The following is a 27,189-nucleotide window of genomic DNA, read 5'->3' as shown; positions in this document are numbered from 1 at the left end:
TAACAGGAGGGCGGGAGCTGACAAAGGGAGTAGACATTCAAATGGTGAAAAAGAGTTTTAATTCAAGTATTATTTAATTTTTGTTTCGAACACTCGCACTAGTTTTTTTTAAAGGCATGATTGGAAGCGGTGTGCTTAGGCCATTGTAAATCATTTTTAAAGTTTTTGTCAATTACCCCCCCCCCCCCCCCGCTTGAAATTATTTGTAGGATATGAGTCAAATTTTTTTTAGAAAATCAATTGTCTGGGCTCTACAGTCTACTAGGGTAATTGATCTTGAATGGACCTATTTAGCGCTTTTTAACACCACCACTCGCACTCCTGCTCAATTTACTCGTCATTTATAAATAATATGTGGTGATGTTACTATTTGTTGGAAAGTACCACCTTTTTTCTACATTATCAGTACTTTAAAAATGTATAATTGATGAAACTTTTATTAAATATATCGTTTTTTGCCAAAGCCTTTTTTTGATCTTGAATGGATCCAACATGATCTTGAATTGGACCTATTTTTGATTTTGAAATGGACCTAAATTAGGATTGTCATAGTTTCTTCCATGTAAATGAACAAAATAATAACAAAGATTTTTTTTAATAGTGCAACTATACTACTGTTATTTATTAATAGGACACAAGGTTGAACGGCTTTTACCTTTCTTATACTCTGTTAGAAAGGTATGAAAGTCGGTTGAAAAATTTGAAATCGGTCACAGTCACCGAGGATCTTGTTTTTATGTCAGCCCAACAATTGAACAATGTTTCAGTGACTTGATATGCGTTGTGTATGTATCTGTGTGTGACATTTGTATATTGGGAATTTAGTATTACCTGTTGTTCAGATATGGTTGAAACGATTTCCACGTCATAAAAAAATTATGTCGCCTATTAGTTTCAAAAATTTAAACCATTCATTAAAAATATGTAATATAACTTGTATTAAACGTAGTTTATCAAGTACAGTGGGGTTCGTGTTTTTATTTAGTGACTACATATTTCGAAAGGTCAGACTTTTTACTGACGTAGGACTACGTCTTACTGCAAAGCATCTAAAGGTTTGCGACAGCCCCTGTCGAACATTTTGAATATAAAACCGTTGCAATCGTGAAAAATTCGTTAATTAGTGGTAATTATTCAATTTTTGACACATTTATATGCAATTTTTTCAGTTGAAAAATGGTCTAGATTTTGCCACGGTTTCGATTTTGGCAACATATGCGACACGCATTTGTTGTCAAATTCGAAATCATACTGTAAATGGTGCTTGAAAAAATTAGACTTGGTAATTCTACTAGGTTTAAAGGTAAGCTTAGATAGTAGGTTTTAATTTTAAATGATAGTCGATGAAGAACTGTACCAGATAGAAAATAGGAAGTTTCAAAAATGAATATTTTAGATCTCAGAGTCACTCAATTTCGGTGGACAAGGAGGTATTAATTTTGTCACAAGTCAGAGGGAGAGGTGCTTAAAGAAAACTTTACATCCCCCAAGAATAAAATCAGAGGGGTTGTGTATAAGATACGACCACGGATTAGTCCGGTTGCATGATTTTGAATATTTTACTAAACTGATTTTTAATCTATCTGTCAATCGACCAAAAGGTGATGTGAAGTCAACCTGCTTACTTATCGGCGGAATATAAGGCCTTTGCAAAATATTTTTTAAGTTTTTGTCACCCCCCCCCCCCCCCCTTTGGAAATTGGCGTGAAAAATCGGGGGGCTAAAAACAATTTGGAGGATATGAGTATAAAATCAATTGTCCGTGGGCTCTACAGCCTGAAAAACTCGAAAAATGAGTGTAAAATGTGAGTGAAGTGAGAGTGTGTGAGTGTAAAATGTGAGTGAGTGAGTGAAAAATACTTAACACTTCTAGCACGAAACAGAAATGGAAATTCGAATTCGGAGTTTCCGAAAATCGTCCGAATTCTCTCGTTTTTGTCTTCTTTTCGTAGATTTTTGCATGGAAAATAATAACGTATATATTAAAAGCAAGAACAGATTTGGTTTCCACGCTTAAACTTTAAATAAAAATGCTTCAAACCCATGTTTTTTGCTCGATTAAAAGATCCGGTTGAATTTTATTGGCCTTAGGGTTTTCGGTCAGCGCGCTAAAGGTGTTTTGAAGCTTTGGTATATGCTTGATTAACGTGTTTAAACTATTTCTCATCTGAGTTTTGTCAAAACTTAAACTTACAGCAAAACTTTTTGCTGTATTTATATGGAAAATACAGGACGTTATTTGTCCATGAAAAAATTTTTGATTCCAACCATTTTTACCTTACCATCCTTTTTTAGAATTCGAACACATAACAAAATGGCGGACATTGGAACATAAAAGTATGGTTTTTAAGCGACAAAATTGACTTTAAACATTTCTAAAAAAATCAAAAATTGCAATATCAAGAAAAGGATGGGTCAAACACTAGATAATTTTGTTGGCTTCCAAACAAAAAAAGAATCATAAGAATTGCTTGAGCCGTTCTTGAGATATTTATGGTACCGACTTTCAAAACCTGGTTTCGAGAAAAACGACGTTGAAGTTTTTACTCGTTGTTTAATCACTCCAGACATGCGCGGTACAAATAGCTGTAACTTTGTCAATATTTGGAATTCATGCAAACGACTTCAAACACATATGGTCAAAATGTTAATCTTTCGAAATAATCAATAAAAAAATTTATGTTTTAAAAAATTGAAAAGGTACTATGCCCCCTTAACAGAAGGCAGTTAGTATCCCTCTTATCTTTTGATCCATCTTATCTTTTAATCAATGATGGTTAAAATTTTTTTATAATACTGAGAATAAATTAAGTTTATATTGTTTTAAGCATAAAATGGCATATGTTAGCTAACAGTTAACACAGCAAACAAATATCCCTCCCGCATAGAAGCGAAACCATCAAGGAGTGGAAATTCTTAATGTTGTTTTCCACTCCTGTCGTAAAACACCCGGCACGCACATCTGGCAAGATCGCATCCCAGCGCAGCGTGGGAAAAGTAGAATATGGAAACCGTGGGAAACCACGCTATCACTCTCTCCGCTTTCCACTATTCCAGTGCACCGATCGATGCAGCGTGGGAGGTAGGAATAACCGCGTAGAGGTAGCAGCTAGGGTAGGTTAAGAGTGCTAGAATTAAGAAAAATCAGTTTTTAACTCGGTAGTGAATAAAGAGGACATAAGTCCTTTTTCCTTAAGTTCATCATGTCTTTTTATTAACTGGCGCCCGAATAGGGACCAGTAGTGTGAAATTAAGTTAAATGGTGAAAAGTGCAGTGAAACCACCAAGTAGAGTTGCAACGCTAGAGTTTCGCAACCGCTTGGAAAAACATCTTGCACCAGATAGCGGAACTGTAAGAGGATTTCCGCATCTGTCATCTTTGACAAAATCTGGTCTGACCGCACTCTGCAGCCGTACGAGTCAGGTCCCGGAGTATCCAGAACAGCTAGAAACTCGTATCTGAAGAAAAGGAAAACTACCGGTCGTACTGGGAGGACAGAAAGTCACACGCTGGTTCCACCTCGACCTGGTTTCAATTGCAACCCGGCAATTGGTCGAGATCAACAAGATAATAGGACCCGTCAACACTCTGAACACGCGCTTGAAAGGATCTCCAGACTTTCCACTGGAAGAGGATTGGAAACGGAATCTACGTGTCCCGCAGTCTCCGTGGCATACCCACGAGATGTTCAGAATTATATTGTAAGTAAAAATCAAAAATCTATTTAGAAAACAAACACAAGTGAAAATCAAAATAAATAAAAAATAATAACAAATTAACAAAGTAGTAACTAATAACAACATAGTGAAGTGAATTTAAATTATTTTTATCAAACATTCTGGTTAAATTCATACACCTAGAAGAATTAAAATCCTCCGACATTAAATCATGTGTTTCACTGGTAACAAAACGCAGTGCTAACTTTTGCTTGACATAAATTGCTTGACCGTGCGTAAGTTAAGTTTACTTGACAAAATATATGAAATTTACATTCGCGACGATTCTGGCGAAGTATTCGTATTTGTATAATTCATCGCATTCGAAAGAGTGAGCAGTTATTGACACATCAAAATTCATCAACATACACTTCACGAAATAAATAAAATACAAATTTGCAATGATCACTAGCCAGATTTAAAAAAAAAACAGTTGTTGAACAACCCAGCAAAAGTAGCAAAATTTAAAAAAAAAAACCTCTTGACTATCTCAGTCCCCTGACGACAAATTGCATTTCACCACAAAGATAATTCCAGAAACCAGAACTACTGACGACTACTAATCTAGTTAGATAATTCCAATGAATTGATTTTTCAATAATTAATATTGAATCGAAGTTTTGCTTTGGCGACAAATTATACTACTTTATAAACTGAACTAGTAATAATTGCAATACAAATGCATCAAACATCTTCAAATTATTTTAAGATTGTTTAAATTGCAAATAGTTTAACAGAATATGAGAAGCGTTACAGGATAGTTGAAGAATATAATTGAATGAAGTTTCGGCTTTACAGTCATAAAAAATAACAGAACAATAGTGTTTTTTCTCTTCTATCAACGTTTTAAATAATATATATTCTTTTTCACCCTACAAAACACAGACATTTTAATTCGTCATGGTTCAAACATTTCCATTGCCATATAATTCATACCCTCAATCACTCAACTTATGACTTAAGACAGTTAATAAACAGATCGAAAAACTACTAAATGACAGTATAATAAGACCATCCCGACTGGATCAATCAAATAAAAAGAGGTATTGACTAGTTATAAACTACCAAGAAGCCAATCCAAAGACAATCAGACAAGACTATCAGCGATAAATATCCTATCCCTGATACCTCAACTGTTTTAGCTAACAATAACTATTTCACAACGTTAGCCCTAACATCTGGATTTCACCAGATCCCAATGTCACAATAAAATATAGAAAAAATGGCATTCCCCGTCAACAATGGCAAATACGACTCAGTGCTTAAAATTATCAGTTGATACTCATAAAATTGAATATCAACTCGCTCCCTATGTAGCTGATATTTATCAGCATGAAAATCAATTTTAATATCCAGTCACGATATTATTGGAACAGATAATCATTATTCCATCTCTAAAACTGAATATCAAATATCAGCATAAACGAATTCGAAAAGAAAAATGATACTCAATATCAAAGATGTCAGTTACATCTCGAGGTGTTGATATTTTCACTAAACGTTGTTTTCACCATAAACGTTTGATTTCAACGCAAATCGAACAAACAATTATCTCAACTTCAAAGGAAATTGTCATCGCAAAGCCTTCTGCAATCTGTTGCGTACCTATCCACTAGAATATAAATATCCAGTGCAAGGCGCTGAAACTGATATTCATATTCACTGCCATAATAATATTCAGCTCTGACTTTTTTGTAACGGATTATGAATTTTTCAAAACGAATACATAGCAACATCGAAATTCAGCGGCTTATTATCAATGAATTTTTATTCCAATGATATTCATATTCCTTCTAGAAAAAAGAATTTTGATATTGTATTAACTCAAAATCAATCATTTTGAGTTTCGATAAAGTGATTTTTTTCAGCACATACGAGTTCATTCGATTACCATTTAAACTGATAAACGCACCCTCTATTTTCCAAAGAGTAATGGGTGATATACTACGAGAACATATTGAAAAATATTGTCATGCTCACATTGATGATTTTATTATTTTTGGAAAAGCGTTCCATGAATAGTTGGAAATTTTAAAAATTATCCTTAAAACACTGCGAAAAATCAAAATTTAGCCTGATAAATCAGAATTTTTGAAAAGCAAAATCGAATTTCTAGGATTTATCGTTCCAGAAAGTTCTTAAACCAAACATGAATAGAGTCAAATGCATTCAAAATATCCAAAACCAATTTTTTTGAAAAAGATTTAAGATTCCTCAGACTATCCGGATATTATAGACGTTTTGTAAAAGAAGCCTTTGACAAAACTTTTAAGAGGAGAGGATGGCCACAGCCAAATAAAAAAAATACAAATTTAACTAATCTAATGATGTTCTAGCTTTTTCAGACTTCGAAAAACCGTTCATCCTTACTACTTGCGATAAAGCACTAGGATCTGTGCTTTCTCAACAATTTTACGACGGTGATCGTCCAATAACTTTTATTTCCAGGACGGAAGAAAATTACGCAACCAACAAAACATCTTCACGGATCATCTTCGACTAACATTCACACTTGCTCCAAAAATTAACAAAAATCCTTTCCCGAAGAACATGATTATCAAATGTTCTATAAACCCAGAAAATCCAACGTAGTAGCTGTCGCGCTATCCCGAATCCAAATCAAATCCCTAACTCCCACTCAACACTCGTCTGATGACAACGATAGTTGTTTCTTACCATTAACTGAAGCTCCCATAAACGTTTTTCGTAACCAGTTAATCTTTCAAATCGGAAAAAGATCAACAGATCAGCACATCGTCCCATTCGAAAGACATAACAGACACATCCCTACGGAACCGAGCTTCCCAAAGCAGTTCCTTAAAGCCAAATTAAAACAACTTTTCAATACCGCAATAATGAATGACATTTTTACAAACGAACCAACTATATGAAATATTCAGGAAATTCATAAAGAACAATATAACTCAAAAATATTTAAAGCTAAAGTTAAAGTTTTTCCAAAGCCCGTATAATAGATCTTAATAGTGAAGAAGAACAATTAGAAGAAATAAAAACCACTCAATTTCGTTAATCGAAATACTAAAGAAAATTCAGAACAAATAAAAAAAAAATACTTCTCACAAATGCACAAGTTAGTTTTGAAAATAACAAAAACACAAATAATGCAACATGTAAAAACATACTAGATTTGTAAAACAAAAAATATGAACTATAAAAATAAAATAAACAAAACCTCAACAATTTCTTCAAGTCAAAACTCATACTCATCCTGGAAAAATAATACATATAGATATAGGTATTTGCTTCAATATTCAATTTTTCTTTACAAAACTTTTCAAAACACCCGTTAGTAAATCTGAGACTAACGGTTAAGTAGAAAGTTGCCATTCTACACTTAGGAAAATAGCTAGAAATATAAAGTCATTCAATCCTGACATTACTGTTAAAAGTCTTATTCAAGAAGCAACACACACATATAAAAGTCTATACACTCTTTTATAAAAAACACCAAGAAATATTTATCTAGGAGAGAACACAAATGACTTTTCAAACACTAGCAGAGATTAGAAACCGTAACAATAAAAAAATGTTTGAAACGTTTTAAAGAGAAAGAAGAAAAGATTATCCCAAAAACTTACCAATCATACGAAACAAATACTTACACATACGAAAAAGCGCACACTAATAATAAACGTGCAAGTAGATATTAGCCCATTAAGATAAAAGAAGATCATAACATGTACAATCCATTGTATAAGCCAATTGAAATTAAGAAAGATAGATTGTCAGAAACCTTTGTAAAATTAAAACCAGCCACTCCACGACATTCTCGACGATTGAATGCTATAGGAACCGCATGGAAATTGATATCCAGAACACCCGACGCCGATGATCAGAGAATCCTCATCTCAAATCTCAATACGCTCATTCAACAAAACAATAATCATGTTGTGATCAACGAGGTGATAAGTCGCCGTATAAAAACAATAACGGACATTACCAACCGACTGCTTAGGATGGAAAAAGAAAATATACAAGCACAGTTAAACAAACACGACATCCATATCGTATCATTCGAGCAACTACTCTCTCGATTAACCGCACAAGTAACGATGAATTCAATTCACCTAGCTTATATACTAAAAGATCCACAGTTAACAAAAACAATTTTCGAATACAACTACATTGATTCCACTATTAGAAACGACAAACGAATCACTATGAAACAGAATTACCTTTTAAGAAATGATACTGAAACCTACGAACTCAATCAAGGTTGTAAAGATATCGGTGAATATTTCTTGTGTGACAAATCGATGCTAAGCCATACCCCAGAGTGTATCCACTCTAATTGTACGGTCGAAAAAACTTATTCCAACGGTCTAATAAAACGAATAGATGAAGCCACAGTACTAATAAATGATGCTGTCGCAGATGTCACATCAAATTGCAGCAACGCTAATAAGACTCTGACCGGTTCGTTCCTAATACTGTTCGTGAATTGCAGTTTACGAATCAATGGAGAATATTACGCAAATTTGGAGACTATCGTTCCAGGAAACACGTTCTACCCGACTATTGGACTTCACATCGCTGAGCACCACCTGATAGACGCTCTCCCGGTCGAATACTTGCAACAGCTCACTCTGAAACACCGCGAGCAGCTCCAGTTACTGCACGAAGGACACGATTTGTTTAATTGGAAATTCAATATATTCGGATCCATTGGAACTTCGGTAATTGTGACCCTGATAATTATCATTATCTTTTGTTATCTCTCCAGCAAACCAAAGACCAGCATCAAAGTCAAACCATCCAAAGAACAGCAGTCATCGACATCCAATCGACTTTGCGGACAAAGTCATTTAAGACGAGAGGAGTTAACACAGCAAACAAATATCCCTCCCGCATAGAAGCGAAACCATCAAGGAGTGGAAATTCTTAATGTTGTTTTCCACTCCTGTCGTAAAACACCCGGCACGCACATCTGGCAAGATCGCATCCCAGCGCAGCGTGGGAAAAGTAGAATATGGAAACCGTGGGAAACCACGCTATCACTCTCTCCGCTTTCCACTATTCCAGTGCACCGATCGATGCAGCGTGGGAGGTAGGAATAACCGCGTAGAGGTAGCAGCTAGGGTAGGTTAAGAGTGCTAGAATTAAGAAAAATCAGTTTTTAACTCGGTAGTGAATAAAGAGGACATAAGTCCTTTTTCCTTAAGTTCATCATGTCTTTTTATTAACTTAACTAATTAGGAAGACTTTCCAGTTTCAAAACTAGAGGCTACAATGTACAAACACTATGAAGCAACTACGAAAAAGGATGAGTGATAGTTAGTTTTATCAATATAATTAAGTTTTTATTTAGGCTATAAATCAAGCCTACTTTCAATATCCCGTGCTTATAGATTAATTATAAACGGAGATACTATAGTGACAACAAGCAGTTTCAATGAATATACAACGACGAGTTCGTTAGTGGTAGGCAATGATAGCTACCACCAGTGATGTCTCGGAGCGCAAAACTAGGTCCATTCTAAAATCAATACTAGGTCCATTCAAGATCAAAAAAGGGGGTTAACATTTTTAAGGAATTTGAAGATTTTACTGGTTTTACTGAACTTTTAAATACCTAAATTGAAATTACACATATTTTAGCATCATTTTAAGAGTATTGTTTTATTTCAAACCAGAAGGGTTCCGGGTAGTAACAGTTTGAAAATACTCTATGGTGACTGCCAAAACGCTGAAAAACAGCTACTTTTAAATAAGCGGCAATAAAGTGGTTTTGGCTATAATTTTAATTTAATTTTAATATATTTACGTTCAGAAATGATTAAAGATAAACATTAAAGCTAAATACAGTACAAAGAGTTGATAATTATATCCTAACATTCTTATTTAAAAATAGGTCCATTCAAGATCAGAATTCGACTGGGTCCATTTCAAAATCATTTACCCTATATATAATAAGCAGGAATACATGCGGTTTTCATGTTTAAATTTTAAATAAAAATGCTTAAAACTCATGTTTTCTTTGCTCGATTAAAATATTTACTTTGTTTTTTTTTCGCCCCCCCCCTTCAGTGGCCGAACACTGGAAGGACAAAAACTTCATAAAAAATTTGTAATGGCCTTATAATGCTCCGATTTTTAGACAAAAATTGACTGAATTAACTTATAGGCCTCTGTCTGTCCCTTCTGTCCCGTCTGTCTCGTTTGTCCCGTCTGTCTCGTTTGTCCCGTCTGTCCCGCTTGCCCCGTCTGTCCCGTCTGTCCCGTCTGTCCCGTCTGTCCCGTCTGTCCCGTCTGACCCGTCTGTCCCGTCTGTCCCGTCTGTCCCGTCTGTCCCGTCTGTCCCGTCTGTCCCGTCTGTCCCGTCTGTCCCGTCTGTCCCGTCTGTCCCGTCTGTCCCGTCTGTCCCGTCTGTCCCGTCTGTCCCGTCTGTCCCGTCTGTCCCGTCTGTCCCGTCTGTCCCGTCTGTCCCGTCTGTCCCGTCTGTCTGTCTGTCTGTCTGTCTGTCTGTCTGTCTGTCTGTCTGTCTGCCTGAAACTACTGAGTCGATCGGCTCAGTACTAGCTAAATAATAACATCAGAGAAAATTAAAATTTTCATTGAAGTTTTCTGGAAAACTTTGTGATGTCGAATTTGTTTTTGAATAGCCGTTTTATGAAATTCTTCGATCCTTCTAAACAAACTATATGATAATGTTGGAAAAATGTCCAATCACATTAGTGCTTGTCTGGTTTTAATTGATGCTTTTCGGTGAAAAACGTTGAATAAATATGTTTCAAGCTAACGTTTCTGCCTACTCATTTCGGCCATCATAAGAACTATTTAGTAAAAGAAAATACAACGGACAACGGTGACAAATAACGACGATTAATTTTAAATAAAGTTTTTGTGTATCAAATGTTTAAGAAAATGTAAGTTAATATTTTAGTGTGTTGTTTAACAGAATATTGTCTATTGTATTTTCTTTTAATAAATAGTTCTGATGATGGCCGAAATGAGTAGGCAGAAACGTTAGCTTGAAACATATTTATTCAACGTTTTTCACCGAAAAGCATCAAATAAAACCAGACAAGCATTTTCGCACGGTGATTAAAATAGACCAAATCACATTAGTGACCACTTCGTAGGCTTTGAAAGACGCGAGAGAGCAGACAATTGTTCTAGTTTAAGGTGAAATTAGTCGTCATCGATTCTGCCAATTTCAAAAGCAGTTTTTTGTTTGAAACAAAAATTCTGTTCATGAAAATATATTCGCTGTGTTCAGATTAGTAATAAGAATGCAGTGAATACATTTTCATAATTGGAATCCCGCTTTTGGGCTCAAAACTGCTTCCGAAATTGGGCTCTCCGACGAAAAGTTAATGACTGCTAATTTCCCGTTAAAACCGTTTAACCGTTTATGAGCAGCATAGATGAAACACAGAACATCATTCGCAAATCATTATGTTTGATATCAAACTTTAAACATAAGATTGAAAACATGCTCAGGTGTGTTCCATCCCAGGCAGGAGTGTTAAATCTACATACAGTCATTCAAATAATGAGAATCTGAAGACATTTGAATGTGTTTTAGTTGAGGGTTACAGCAAGTAGTTGTCAAACTAGCTACAAAGTATAAAGGTCTGTGCCTGTGGGTTGTGGACTCATTCTGAGTCACCCAGCAAAACATGAATCCGTTATTTCAAATGCACTCGCAGGCAGGAAACTTACAAAACGGATATCCTTTAAAAGCATTTTTTATTGAATTGGTTTGTTGTCCTTCAACTTTAAATGCTGTTGGTATTTCAAAGCCCCAAAAAAAACACGGATTCTATTTTTATCGCTGCACCAGGTACAGTACATCTAACCTCTAATCGAGCCGCTTCGCCATCAGCATAGTAATATGTCGCTACCGTCGTCCAGCAGTGCGTGTGGAGCGGAGGTACACTCCATCACCACCCATCACGTGGTAATAATAGAATAATTCTGTTTGCTATGCAACGAGGCCAAATTTAGCCTTCCAGTCCACCCACCAGTCCAGTAGCCAACTACCGCCCTATGTTTTGCTGCTCCTTTCGGCAGGCCACGTCCGTCGGGTTAATGATTGATTTACGATTCCAGCTGCTCCAATTCCGTCCTCTCACCGACTTTCCACCGAGTGAGTCATCCGCATCCAAGTGGCGTCGTCTGGCGTTTTGTTTGGTGGTCTATTTTTACGAGGACATTAAAGTACGCAGCCCACATCAAACCACCAGCGATATCAACGATAAACGGGTATTGGCTTAATCTCTCTCTCTCTCTTGCAATGATCCGACCTTCACCTGTGACCACGAGACTGTTTGTGCTTATGTTCCGTCCTATCACCACACGGCAGCCAGGGATCCCCTGACTCGGCTTATCATACGTAAATACACAGCGGATGTCGTTGTACCGTATCCGTCCCACAACATCCGATTAATGTCGTCTCCGGTAACGTTTACTAAGTGAGTGACTGACTGACTCTGAGTGAGTGAGCAAGTGAATGAGGGCAGTGAAGTGTGACGGACTGTATCTCCACACAGTCAGTCAGTCAGTGATTGATTTATGCACATCGAAGAAGAAGAAAAAAAACGGTTGCGCCGGGTTTCGGTCTTATCGGGGGTGTTATCTGTTCTCTGTTTGTTCCCGCAAATTCGTCCTGATAACGCACATTTAGCGAATGGACAAAATGATAATGCAATAAATGGTTTCGTGAGATAACAGCGCTTGAATAGCGCCTGAAATTCACTGGTTGGATCTGTGACATTTTTTTTTGTTGTTGTTGGTTTGACCATAAACAGTGAATAACAAATGCAATTTTTTTTGGGCGGATGCTTTTAATAGGGCGATAAAATGAAATCACTCTAATAATTTTATTACCATATCGATAATAAATTGATTCAAGGATTTTATTTCGAATATTTTTTTTCAGTACGTCACCTCGGTTGACTCGATATACATAGGTTAGTAGTCATGTTATTGAACTTTAGCTTGGCAGGACTGTTAGGATTAGAATGATTATCGTATCAGGTGGCCAATACCTTCGCACACTCATTGTGAGTCTGCCTTAGTTTTGAGCGATAATTTGCGTCAGTTTGTGCGTATTTTAAATTTAGCTATAGTCTCCTTCGGTTGAACTGATAACGATTTATTTTGCAGACTGGTTTTAAAGATCGCATTATGGAATTATTGATTTATGTCATGATTATGCCTTTTACGGCAAATAATTAAACAAAAAACAAAAATGACGTTGCAAGTGACAAGCGTGATTCACAATCGAACAACTTTCAAAACAGATCTTTTATTTATTTTATGTTCTCTGTTGAACTTGAACCAAATTAAAATGCTTACATCAAATTTCGATGCCAAACATACAAGCATTTTTTATGTCCGTTCTACTTTTTGATTCAAACTTTTCCACGCAGTAGAAGTGCTCTATGCTAAGCCGAAAATCAAAATCGGTTAGCCACTTGAACAATATGGTTGGAAAATCGCACGCGTAGCAGTAAATGCCCCGACATCGCACTAGGGCGGACCAGCAACGGCTAGTGACGGCCGCTACGGGGCACCAGAAGAACGCCTGGTCATCGCGTGCAACCGAAAAATGACACAAACCGTGGATGTCTAAACGGGGAGCGCTAAAAATAGCTCTCCAAGCTGTACGACGACGACGACGACGACGACAACGGGGGTGAATGATTACCTTCACCTTTCTTAACATCCGACCAGGTAGTGAAGAATGAATTTGTTTTATTTGCTGTCTAATGACAGCGGTAGAGGTTACGGAAACAACACTGGAAGTTAAAAAGTTGAAGGCTGTTCAGTTTGATGGCTCCGAAGTTGACTTTCAATCGATTTAATACAATGCAAGTAAATGCTAGCTAATGGAACATTTCTATGAAGTCATTTTTATCTAGTTCTTTAGACTAAAAACCAACTCAAAATTCAACATTTCCAAGAGGACTTACTAAACAGGTGTTTATTTGCTGAGTTTATCGGCTGCCTTCGAACATCTTGCACTCATTATCGCGCTTGCGAAACAATGTTTACCGATGCAATAAATTACTGCTTGTTGTTTGACCACTGACACATGCGATCGCGATCGAACAAGATCAGCACTTTGTGTCCGAGGTCGAACATTTGGAAAACATTTCTCATCTTTCAGTTGTAGGAGCAGTCATTTTGAGATGTAACTAAAATTGAATATTTAAATCGGCTCGTTTCTTCTTGAATGTAATTAAATAAAGTCAATCCATTGCAGAAAAGCATTACTATAAGCAAGGTTAAAGGCAGGCTTGACACGTTCATTTTAATTCGATTTAGCTTACTATACTTTACTATCACACCGAAGTAGAATTTGAAGACGGAATTTATAAAACATTTAAAGTACTATAAAGCACCAGTAATATGGGGAAATGTAAATACAAAGCAATGCTCAATTCAGCAATATTTCAGCTAATAACTAGCTTTGCAACTATTCCCTACATCTGCTACAAAATTTGCTTGGTCTGCTTGAATGGTACAGTCAAAAAATCAAAATCGTACAATCACAATTAAAATGAACGTACCAAACTTATTCAAAGATGTAGATATACCAAAAGGAAATTTAACACCTTGTCAAAGCCTCTATTGAACTCAATGAAAAATGGAATCAAGACGTGGAAGACGTGGACTAGAAATTAGCGTTGAAATGGAACTTAACATAAAGTATTAAATTAAACTTGAATTTAGACTAATTTGGTCTTGAAGTTTTGTTTCAACTTGGGGGTTGGTTTCAACAATGGGGTTTAAAGTTTGATTTGAAATAGGATTTAAATTTGGAGTAAATCGGATTGGAAGTATTACTTGCAATTAGCGATGAAATCGAACTTAAAAGAGAATTTTATTGTATGTACTTCATTTGAAATTGGAATTGCACTAGTCTTGCAAATGAACTTGAAATTGGAATTGTAATAAAAGTTGAAATTGAATTTGAAAGTATGCTCAAAGTTTAACTTAAATTTCAAATTTAAATTGTACGTAAATTTGATTTAAATTGCACTTGAGAATAAACTTGGAATTACATAAAAAAAATTAGACTTGATATTGGAATTCAAATAGCACTGTAAATTGAACTTAAAACCAGAGTGTAAATTTGTCATAATATTGGAATTGAATTAAACTAGAAGTCGGACAAGTAATTGGATTTGAAATTGTGCTTGACATTGGAGATTGGACATCAAAGTAGACTTCAATTTGGACATGGACACGAAATTAGACACAAAGTTTAACATGAAATTAAGGATTAACATATTTCGTCTTACAAATTCACACGTTTTACTTCTTTTCTGTTCCTGTTTTTACTCTTTTGCAGTCCCGCTTTACCTCTTTTTGTTCCGTTATTTCTTCTTTTTTGTACCGTTTTCCTGGCTTTTGCTCTCACTTCATGCTCCTCTTTTTTCTCGTTCATTTTGTTCCATTATTTATTATTTTCAGTCCTGTTTATTCACTTGTTTTTCACTTATTTTTTTGTAAACTTCTTTCCCGTTTTTGTTGTTCTATTCCCACTTTTCGTTCACTGTTTTAATCTTTTTCGTCTTTCAACTTCGTTTGTTCCGTTTTCCCTCTTATTGTATCCTGCTTTGCCTCTTTTCTGTCACGATCTGTTTTTCGTTTTATCCCATTTCTCTTCCGTTTTCATTTTTTCCCCATTTTCCTCTTTTTCTGTTTCTAAACTTTTCTGCTCCCGTATTGTCCCCTTTTCCTTTCCTCCTTTTCTATCACGTTTTTTTTTACTTTTTTACTTTTTTGTACCGTTTTTTCGCTTTTCTGCCCAGTTTGTTCTTATTCTGTTTCTTGTTCGCCCTGTTTTCTTTTTCGTTTCTGATGAGTTTAAAATCCCCTTTTCTTTTCCGCTCTCCCTCTTTTTCTGTCTCCCCTATTTCGCCTCTGTTTCCTTTTTTCTCTTTTTACGTTTCGTTTTCCCATCCAGTCTGTTACGATTTTTCATTTTTTCTTTGTTTTCTCTCTTGCTTTTTCCTTTTTTCCATTCCGTGTTTCCAGTTTTTGTTACGTTTTTCTCGGATTACCTCTAGATCCATCGGCAATCCGTCGTCTTCTGCTGCTCTCCAGAAACACAAACAAAAAAGGAAAAATGAAACAGGAGGGAAAAAACGAAAAAGAGCACTTTTCGGGTACAGGTTTTATGCAGTGACAACCTACCTTGCCGTAAGACGTAATCCTACGTCAAAATGAGGTCTGGACTGGACAGAAAAAGTTGAAGAACGAAAGAGGAATGAAGAAAAGTGAGAGAAAAAAAGCAACAATCATAAAGAAAACTAGAAAATTAAGATAGAAAAGAAGAAAATTTGGACAAAAAAGAGAAAATATGAGAAAAATAGGAAACTCGGAGCAGAAAAAGAAAAAAATGGAGGAAAAAATTTAAAACAGAAAACAAAAAAGACAAAACGGAAAAGAAAAACAGAGCGTGACAAAAAAGAGGACAAAGTAGGACATAACAAGAGGAACAGACAAAAACGTAAAACGAGATCGTAAAGCAAAAAAATTAAAAAAGACGAAATCCGAGACCGAGAATAAAAGAAAAAAATCGAATGTTGGGCAGAACATGACAAGCGAAGAGGAAGAAAAATGGGCCAAAAAATGTAGAAAAATGAAACATAAAGAACGACAAAAGGATCAGAGGAAAATCAGAGTTCAGGAAAAAGGCGAAAACGGGACAGAAAATAGAAAAAAAACAACCAACAGGAAACGGCTAACAGAAAAAAAAAGAGAAAAAAGTGTGAAAAAGAGGAAAACCAAACAAGAAAGGGAATGCGGAACAAAAAACAAAATAAATCAGAAAGGAAACGAAGAATAGCGAGATAGATAGATAGATAGATAGAGAGAGAGAGAGAAATGAAGACAATTGTGTAAAAGATGTTAAACGGGATATAGAAGAAAATTGTGACATAAAATGAGAAAACAAAAAGCGCGGGATAAACAGAACTAGCACAGAAGAAAAAAGGCAAAAAATGCAAAATGAAAAAGGGAAACAGGTGCCGAAAGGGAAAATGGGAGTAACACGGAATAAACGCAACAGAAAAGATAATGAAACAGGGCATCGGTATGAGGCAAAACGAGAAAAAAAGGAGATAAAAAGAGCTAGAAAAAGACAAAAACTGGAAACGATATAATTGAAAACAAGAAGACTGAAAACGGGGGAAAAAATAACAAAAATCGAGTGAATAACACGAAAACAAGACAAAATAGGATGGAAAATGGAGAAAAATGGAACAATAAACAGGAAACACGGGACAGAAAAAATTGTAAACGAGAGATAAAGAGGAAAAACGGACAGCAAAAATCAAGAAAAAGGAACTGGAAATGAGAGAAGGGGAAGAACGGAACTGAAAAAAAATCAGAGGGGTTGTGTACAAGACACGACCGCATATATAGGTGACGCAGGACTACGTAAGTCTCTTTGTAGTGATAGTAGCATGTATTCATGCTTGTAATCATTCGATTCTTCATGTATACATGCTATATGCAACATATATACATGCTACATGCGTTGTATGTAACATTGAACAAAGTAGTAACACTGCATACGTTCAATTCTCAAAAGATTGTGCATTTGAAAACAATTTAACAAAATCAAGAACACAAACTATTGCTTTCCTGCTACCTTACTGAAATTAAAGATTGTTTTTATTACCCATGGTTCCCCACGTTGAAGGGATTTCACCAATTCAATCCTATTTTATTAACAGCACAGCTTTTCACTACACTTCTAATGAAACGGCAAGCATGCGTATTCATACAGAGTCGTATTATAACCGAACACTACAGTTGTAGCACATTTTTCCAACACAGATATCAAATTCGCCGAGGTTTATTCACCTCGCAGTAAAGAATTTGCGATCTGTTGGGGCAACGGACTTCTGTCATTTTTTCTGGCACACTTCCCTAACACAGACATCAAATTGGACTAGGTTTAATCGCGTTCGTAAGAAATCTGTTGGCATGAGGGGCTTTGTCACTCTTTCTGGCATACTTCCCAAGCAAGGACATCAAAATGGTCTAGGTTTAATCGCAGTGTTAAGAAATCTTGTTGAAATGGGGAAACTTTGTCACTTGTTTTGGCTTACTTCCCAAGCACAGATATCAAATTGGTATAGGTTTAGACATCGTAAAGAATCTTCCAACCAATCACGAAGCGAGAATTCTGGTAAAACATAGATTCATTATTTTCAATGTTTCAATAGTTCAACATCAAGAATCCATACTTTTCTTCATTTGGGTCAATTCTTAGAAGATTTTTCGATCGATTGGTGTAAGAATATTGAAAATCGATCGGAAAACCGCTGAGCTATTAGCGCTCAAACCTTTTCATTTTTCGTGACGCTCGCATTTTTCGATTTTTTGGAATGACACCCTATCTCAAAACTTGCCGTAAGACGTAGTCCTACGTCAAAACGGAACAGAAAAGAAATTGAACGTGTGAAGATGAAAAATGTCAATTTAATTTTAAGTTAAATTTAGAGTCCATGTCCAATTTGAAGTAAATTAATATAAATTCAAGTCTCATTTAATGTCAAGTGTACAAGTTTAATGTACAAATGTCAAGTTCAATTGCATGTCCGATTTTAGGCCCAATTTAATTTCAATCGTAGATTCAATTTTAGTTCAAATTTTAATTTAATTTCAAATCTAATTTTAAATCTATTTATTAGTTGAATAAGAAGTAAAGCTTCAAACGCAATTTAGTCTAAATTCAAGTGTAATTTAAAGTCCTATGTCAAATCCGATGCTACGGTTATTCCAAAATAATCTTCTGAAAGGTCGCGTGCCCCATTTTTTATGTCTGGGCACGCAAGTAACTGTCCCCTTAACCTTTTTAAAATCTGCTCAAAATACAATCACTACTAAAATGAATGTTGTAAACTTGGTTGAAGATGTAGAATTACCAGCAGTTTCGCGCTTAACAAATGATTTGTGTAAATTTAACTCTATAGCAAGAAGAGTGAAATCAAGAATAAATTGGTCTCTTATTCATAAAATGATGTAACTTTATCCCATTCCTTTAGGTCTTTTGTTTCGCGTTTCTTGAACTTTCAATCCATTTGCTGTCGAAAGCAGTAATTTTTGTTGCAACAGTTTACTTGCCGAGACTTCAAGTTAAAAAAGGAGCAAACAAATACTGTTCTAACGTTACGATTCAGCCTTCCAGATTGGCAAAATTGGAGCGGTTGCTGGCATTCTTAGCGCGAAAACGGAATGTCAGCTTTGCTTTGCATTCTACAAACGGTGATCAACAAAAACCAGTTTAGAATATCTAAATGTAATCATAAATGAGTGGTTGTCTTCATTTCTTTGATTGCAGAAATGATGACGCTACTCAACTCAGAATCGTAACTGTATACAAATCTCCCGGTGACTGCGAATAACGTGTCGTTAATTGGAAGATTTTTTCGCGTATAAAAATAGTGGCTTCACATTTTCTCTTATAGTCATCATTCTTGCATTTTAACGATAACAGACTGATTCTTTTGAAGTCGCCCAAAAAGCAAGCCAAATTGTTCAAAATGTGACTTTCGTGACCGGTTTAGTATTTAAGCCTTGTATAAAGCCGAAACGTCGGAAAGAATTTAAAAATCAGTTCTGATTTCTACAAAAGACTGAAGAGCCGGACAAAAAGTGAAAATTAGCATTGGCAAATTTCAATCTATTCCGCTTTCTCAATACATTTACCAAACAAACCTCACTAATGGTTTTCCATACAGCTTCGAAGTACACTGTGATACTCCACCAGGTCTAACCATCTTACTCGGTGCGCTTGTGGTCGTCTTGTTCCTACCGGATTTGAGGCGAATACCATCTTTGCAGGGTAGTTGTCCGGCATTCTAGCAACATGCCCTACCCACCGAATCCGTCCAGCTTTGGCCACCTTTTGAATACTAGGTTCGCCATAGAGATGTACAAGTTCATGGTTCTTCCTCCTGCTCCGACGAGCACTCGCAGATCCTTCTTGAGCATTGTCCACGATAACAACCGGTCTAATAAGTGTCTTGTACACTTTGTACGCGGGCTTAGGTTGTTCGATCGCAATTGCTTGTGAAGCCCATAGTAATAATACGCCTCCGAATCTCAATGCGGGTCAGATCCTCACCCAGTGCTAAGATTTTCGTGTAATATTATTTATTTATTTATTTATTTATTTACTAGCTTACCCGACAAACTTCGTATTGCCACAAATTAACCTGTGTTGTACATAAATCATGAATCTCGGATGATCTTTGTCACTATCTCGAGTTTTGCAAGCCCCCCAGTGGGCGGTGCTTCCGACGGCGGGTCACCGGCAACACTCGCGACCGGCTCGGCCTGAATGATCTAGTGTTACTATAGATAGTTTTTGTGGTCTTGTTATTGATTAATGTTTTATGGAAGAGTCTCGAATTTCTCGAGTTGGATTAGTTTTTGAGTTTCGCAAAAATTTCTGTTTTATTTGTATGAGAGTCCATATTCCCCTACCACAGGGGTGAGAGGTCTCTAACTATCATAAAATAAATTCAAGACTCAAAAATCTCCTACATGCTAAATTTGGTTCCATTTGCTTGATTAGTACTCAAATTATAAGGAAATTTGTATTTCATTTGTATGGGAGCCCACCCTCTTAAAAGGGAAAGGGGTCGTAATACACCACAGAAAAAAAAATCTGCCATCTAAAACTCTCACATGCCAAATTTGGTTCCATTTGCTTGATTAGTTCTAAAGTTATGAGCAAATTTGTATTTCGTTTGAATGGGAGCCCCCCCCCTCCTAAAAAGGTAAGAAGTCCTAATTCATAATGGGAAAAATGGTTGCCTCCAAAAACACCCACATGCCAAATATGGTTCCATTTGCATGATTAGTTCTCGAATTATGAGGAAATTTGTATTTCATTTGTGTAGAAGCCCCCCCTCTTGAAGTGTGGAAGGATCCTAATTCACCGTAGAAAATATTTTTGCCTCCAAAAACCTCCACATGCCGAATTTGGTTCTATTTGCTTGATTAGTTCTCGAGTTATGGGGAAATTTGTATTTCATTTGTATTGGAGCCCCCCCTCCTAATGTGGGAAGAGGTCCTAATTCATCACAGAAAAAATTCTTGCCTCCAAAAACACCTACACGCCAAATTTGGTTCCATTTGCTGGATTAGTTCTCGAGTTATGAGGAAATTTGTATTTCATTTGTACAGGAGCCCCTCCTCTCAAAGTGGGGAGGGGTCCTAATTCACCATAGAAAATTTTCTTGCTCTCGAAAACCTTCACATGCCAAATTTGGTTCCATTTGCTTGATTAGTTCTCGAGTTATGAGGAAATTTGTATTTCATTTGTATAGGAGCCCCCCCTCCTAAAGTGGGGAGAGGTTCTTATTCATCATAGAAAAAATTCTTGCCTCCAAAAACACCTACATGCCAAATTTGGTTCCATTTGCTTGATTAGTTCTCGAGTTATGAGGCAATTTGTATGGAAGCCCCCCCTCTTAAAGGGGAGAGGAGTTACAATTCCCCTTATAAAGAGGGAGGGGTCTCAATTTACCATAGAATAAATTCTTGTCACCGAAAACACTCACATGCCAAATTTGGTTCTATTTGCTTGATTAGTTCTCGAGTTATGAGGAAATTTGTATGGAAGCCCCCCCTCTTAAAGGGGAGAGGAGTTATAATTCCTCTTATAAAGAGGGGAGGGGTCTCAATTCACCATAGAATAAATTCTTGTCACCAAAAAAAACACCCACATGCCAAATGTTGTTCTATTTGCTTGATTAGTTCGAGTTAGGAGGAAATTTGTATTTCATTTGTACAGGAGCCCCCCCTCTTAAAGTGGGGAGGGGTCCTAATTCACCGTAGAAAATTTTCCTGCCCTCGAAAACCTTCACATGCCAAATTTGGTTCCATTTGCTTGATTAGTTCTCGAGTTATGAGGAAATTTGTATGGAAGCCCCCTCTCTTAAAGGGGAGAGGAGTTACAATTCCCCTTATAAAGAGGGAGGGGTCTCAATTTACCATAGAATAAATTCTTGTCACCGAAAACACCCACATGCCAAATTTGGTTCTATTTGCTTGATTAGTTCTCGAGTTATGAGGAAATTTGTATTTCATTTGTATAGGAGCCCCCCCTCCTAAAGTGGGGAGAGGTTCTTATTCATCATAGAAAAAATTCTTGCCTCCAAAAACACCTACATGCCAAATTTGGTTCCATTTGCTGGATTAGCTCTCGAGTTATAAGGAAATTTGTATTTCGTTTGTATAGCAGCCCCCCCCCCACTTAAAGGGGGGGGGGTCCCAATTCATCATAGAAAAAAATTTTGTCTCCAAAAACACACACATGCCAAATTTGGTTCCATTTGCTTGATTAGTTCTCGAGTTATGAGGAAATTTGTATGGAAACCCCCCCCTCTTAAAGGGGAGAGGAGTTATAATTCCCCTTATAAAGAGGGGAGGGGTCTCAAATTACCCTAGAATAAATTCTTGTCACCGAAAACACCCACATGCTAAATTTGGTTCTATTTGCTTGATTAGTTCTCGAGTTATGCAGAAATTTGTGTTTCATTTGTATGGGAGCCCCCCCTCTTAGTGGGGGGAGGGGTCTCTAAGCATCACTAAAACCTTGCCTGGCCCCAAAAACCTCTACATGCAAATTTTCACGCCGATTGGTTCAGTAGTTTTTGATTCTATAAGGAACACAGGACAGACAGACAGACAGACAGACAGACAGACAGACAGACAGACAGACAGACAGACAGACAGAAATCCTTCTTTATAGATATAGATTATTATTATTACTTCAACTGACTAGAGTCTACATGAATGTTATGTGTCCATGTCCGCCGGTCCGGCAGAACAAAGGGATGAAATTAGAGATCTCCACTGCTGACGGTTAACCGCCATGGCTTTTACCTGTCGCCAGGACAGGTTCTCGTCTACAGCCCGGATGTCGTTGGCTAAGCTCCGTCTCCATGAGCCTCTGGGTCTGCCTCTTCTACGCTGTCCTTGTGGATTCCAGTCGAGTGCTGCTCTGCAAACCTCGTTCGCTCCTTTCCTCAAGGTGTGTCCGATCCACTTCCACCTACGCTCACGAATTTCTGTGGCTATCGGCCGTTGATGACACCGACGATGGAGTTCCTCATTGGATATCCAATTATCAGGCCACCAGGCACGAATAATATATCGCAGGCACCGGTTAATGAATACCTGCAGTTTTGCGTTGTCTCCGCTGAGACGCACCACGTTTCGCAGGCATACAGCAGTACGGATTTAACGTTTGAATTAAAGATTCAGGTTTTCGTACTTAGAGTGATCTGGTTTGAGCGCCAAATGTTTCGCAGACCTGCAAAGGCACCCCTGGCCTTCCTGATCCGTGTGGCTATATCAGTCTACATGAATGGGTTCTATAAAACATTGGTGCTTCTTAACCTTTGTACAAATTTATACGATGGCTCGTCGAAATTAAACAATTCTTCCACTTTAGAAAATGTTCTAACAGATGCAGTAACGGGTTCATTACATCCAAAGACGGTACGGTGGAATGGAGTTTGCAGTAAGCCGGTGGAACGTCGAGTCCGTTGCGAAGCACGAAAGTCCAATAGAGATAGAAGTCTGGGGGAATCGATTTCACCGTTGATGACTTTGGCCACGAATACTGCCTGGTGCGTTTTCCGTAGATAATCTAGCGAGTCTAGATCAAGTAGCCGGCAGCGATCAGAATACGGTGGGAGAATATCGGGTTGACAGTCGCAGGGTCGCGGGTCGCAGGGCAAGCCGAATGAATTTCCTTTGTACTCGTTCGATGCGCAGGTTCCATGTTAACTGCTGAGGACACCATACAATACTACAGTTTTCAAGCAGTGGCCGAACCAGAACACAATACAAGGATTTCAGGCAATGCGGATCATTGAAATTTCGTCCAATTTTAGAAATAAATCCCAGTTGACGCATTGCCTTCGAAATAATCGATTCACGGTGTAGGTCGAATGTTAGCTTAGTATCAAGTAACACACCAAGGTCGCTAACGTGGTCTACTCTGCGCAGCTCAGACCCCTCAATCTGATAGTTAAATAGAATCGGACTTTTAATACGGTAAAAACTTATTACCTCACATTTTGCCACACTTAGTGTGAGCCAGTTTCGTTTACACCAATCAACAAATGTATCGAGTAATTCTTGCAGGCGGCGACAATCATCGGTTTTTCCAAAAGGTAGAAATAATTTCAAGTCATCAGCGTACACAAGTCTGCACCCGATGTCCAATAGCAACGTGACGTCGTTGAAAAACAGTGAAAAAAGTAGTGGTCCCATATTACTACCTTGCGGAACACCCGAGGTATTAGTAAATTGCGCAGAAATACACGTGCCAAGCTTCACGCGCAATACCCTGTCACGCAAGTACGAGCTGAGCCATTGCACTAGTTGTTGGGACGCACCGAGTCGAAAAAGTTTACGAAATAATATTGAATGGTCGATCCGATCAAAAGCTGCCTTTAAGTCCGTGTAGATTGCGTCCACTTGCTTCTTATACTCTATTTGTGAGATACAGGTAGAGATGAACTTCATTAAATTCGTACAAACGGAACGACCAGGCAATTATATCAACGGTTCAATGCCACGCCCCAAAAATTTAATGTATTTCCTACGTTCCAGTATCAAAAAATTAAATGTGTAAATGAAAAAGAAATCACGCATAGAGGTGTGTCTCTAGACTTGTTATCCAGAAACGTGGAAATGTTCAAATATGAAAGACAACGCTGTGAATTTGTTTTGCATACACTCTTTTTTAAAGCACGTACAATAAAAATTCCTCTGCGTATTGCTCAACAAATATAATAAATTGTCTAGTGTAAGATCAAAGCGCAGCCAAGCAGCGCAACAGCGGTCACGCAGCGCCGCGTCTGCCTCGAATCCCACCGAAATCAACCGAGTCGGTTGGTAATACGAGTCTGATATTTTCAGTTCAGACCACGTAGATATCGCATAAACCAGCAAAATTAAATGATTGGATCAGATGAACTCTTAATTTAGCCCAATTGATCCGCAAAACGGTGCTATTTTTAGTTCAAACTCTGAAATGAAAAGAAAAAACTCCACAATTCGTTCAAACCGGCTGTATCTACTCTCTGTCAACCGACTGCCGATGCAATGAAAATTAGCTGCGTGTGCGATCCGCCGGCCGTGCCGTCAGACTGGCAACGTGCGGGCAGCGCGCGAAAGTAGATAATGATCAATTTAGATGACTGGCATAAAAATATGGATCGATTCCACAGAACCCCCAGCGGGTTAAATTACCCACATGCCACAACCGATCCACATCAGCGATCAGTTGGTAGTAGAGCACAGTTCTAGACTCCACCGGCGAGTATCACAGGTAATTGCAACCGGCGCATTGCTCATTTGTTCGCGACTTGTTGGAGGGTTGATAATGATGTGTACATTACGTACATAAATTAGATGGATACTTGGCGGCAGCAGCCGGCGGACAATGTCTGTCTGTCCCCTGTCCGGTAAGGCGGTAAACAAAAGTGCATTTCGTCGTGGTTTTATCGCCGCCGCCGTCGTCGTCGTTGTCGTCGCCAGCGAAAAAGTCACCGTCGCCGTGCGTCCGATGCAGCTTAATTGACGCTGACAAGCATTTCCTTTCAGCAGCTAAAGTCTTTACGGAATAATATAGCAAACAAACAGCTGCTTGCAGCGAGCAGCGGCGGCGACGGCGATATTCTTAAAAGGAAATCTGCAGAAAACACTACACGATGGAAAGTTTCTTTAAAATATTAGCATGGTTAGTTGTACGATCAGCTCCGCTGGCTTTTTTTCGACACAAATAGTTTAATTTACCTTTCTGACTCATGGTCTATTTATTTGCCTAATACTTTTTTATCATCAATTATAAACAGCTTTTCTGTATTTTATGTTTTTCTGTGCAGACTTTCTCCGAATTATTTTCGAACTTTACTCAACGTATGAAGAATTTTTCCTGTTATGTAAACAAATAAGCTTACCCTGACTGCAAATGCCTACTACAAATGCGTTTTTGTACACTCTTAACGTGAACGTTTCACTCTTCAGTGAAACAATTATTTTTGTTCCGTAAGCAAACAATGAAGCTAAATTAAGAGATTAGGAGATAAGCAAAAGTATCCCACACCAGTTTTGGCTAGAAACAGCGAAGTGGCATTCGAATATCGAACGGCTTTCTGCGTTATACGAATATCGATTCAATTCGTCAATTGAACACTTCCATTGTCCCACATTTGGTACAATTTGGAAAACAAATTGAAGATTAAACTAATCAGCTGACCACTTGAGTGCGCTCGTCTAATAAAAAAAAACCGACTGTGAGGGTTGCACAAATGTGTTCTCCGATTAGGAGTGATAATCGTAAACAATTGGACAGTTTTAGATTAGAACTGTTTAATTTTACCGATCAAAAAATGGTTGATTCATTTTGGAGGTTTGTAGCAAAAAATTAGGTGCAATATTTTTGCACCTAAATACCTAAAGCTTTACCGATAAAATATTCATTCACATGCAAGTACTGACCGGTTGAATGCCTAAGTTTGCTGGGTCTGATTGATCCGCTGCACATAATAAATGTACAAAAATAGAATGAATATTATCAACTGCATTATCACTGCATGACATCGCGAGAAAACACGCAATCTAACCAATTTATTCAGCCAGACAAATTATCACCGAAAAGCTTGATAAATGACCGATAAGTGCCTGATGCCGACTCCGATTGGATCCGCGCATCCGGCGGGTGACGGTCACCTTTGCTTACCCTTGCTCTATCTATCATCTATCTTTCATCACAGAAGTAAAAGAGCACAAACAGGTGGCTCGAACCTGCGCCGATTGCTGCACAGAATTTTTTTTTCAGAACCGAAATACTAAGCCACCCCCAAGTCAAAATCCGCCTAATCACCACCGCTCTAAGATAGACCACAAAAATACGCAACATGGAGGGTGCGCGTCAATGCGCGCGCTGTCATTGTCAATTATTGTAAAAAAAATTTTTTGTCTCCACTCAAGCGAAAACCGGTTCGCCCCGGCACTTAGCACCGGATCACATGGGAAATGGAAAGTAAACTGTTATTTATATATACCTACGAGATGTTTACCGAAGTACCCAACAAAACCGTTTGTGTTTGATTGCACTTATTCCGACAAATGTCAACGCTTTACCTCGATTAATCTGTCACCGACGACGACGAAGCCGTCGTCGCCGTCGCCGCCACCAAACGATGAGGGTGCTTCTCGAGCCCTTTACCACGCGACTCCATCGGAAACTGAGACTTTTTGCAAAATGATCAAATTCAACACTTGAGGCATGCTAAATGTTGCAAATACGTCGTCTGTTTATTTACTCGATGGATACGGTGATGAATCTTTGCCCATGCAATTATGGCAGTGATGGTCACGTGAAAAACCAGACGCTCTTGAATCGTTAATCTAATCAAAATGCATGGTTGTCGGTCTGATAGCAAA

The 27,189-nt window shown here is 37.6% G+C and overlaps 1 protein-coding gene across 2 annotated transcripts in view; it reads right to left on the bottom strand.

The window, feature by feature from the left end:
• Window positions 1–27,189, bottom strand: part of LOC128743977 (cGMP-dependent protein kinase, isozyme 1) — a 68,745-nt gene that overhangs the window by 33,020 nt on the left and 8,536 nt on the right. The window contains exon 1 of one of the 2 annotated variants that reach the window (XM_053840692.1): window positions 15,892–15,910. The exons of the other annotated variant lie outside the window; for it this stretch is intronic. The gene's annotated coding sequence lies outside the window, so the exon portion shown is untranslated. Of the gene's footprint in view, window positions 1–15,891; window positions 15,911–27,189 lie in introns of those variants that run through there. 2 annotated transcript variants of the gene reach the window in all.

This window comes from Sabethes cyaneus, chromosome 3 (genome assembly GCF_943734655.1).
Source record: "Sabethes cyaneus chromosome 3, idSabCyanKW18_F2, whole genome shotgun sequence".
In the NCBI taxonomy this organism is placed as follows: Eukaryota; Metazoa; Arthropoda; class Insecta; order Diptera; family Culicidae; genus Sabethes; species Sabethes cyaneus.
The sequence above is the reverse complement of the archived record's forward strand: the minus strand, read 5'-3'. Positions and strand labels throughout refer to the sequence as shown.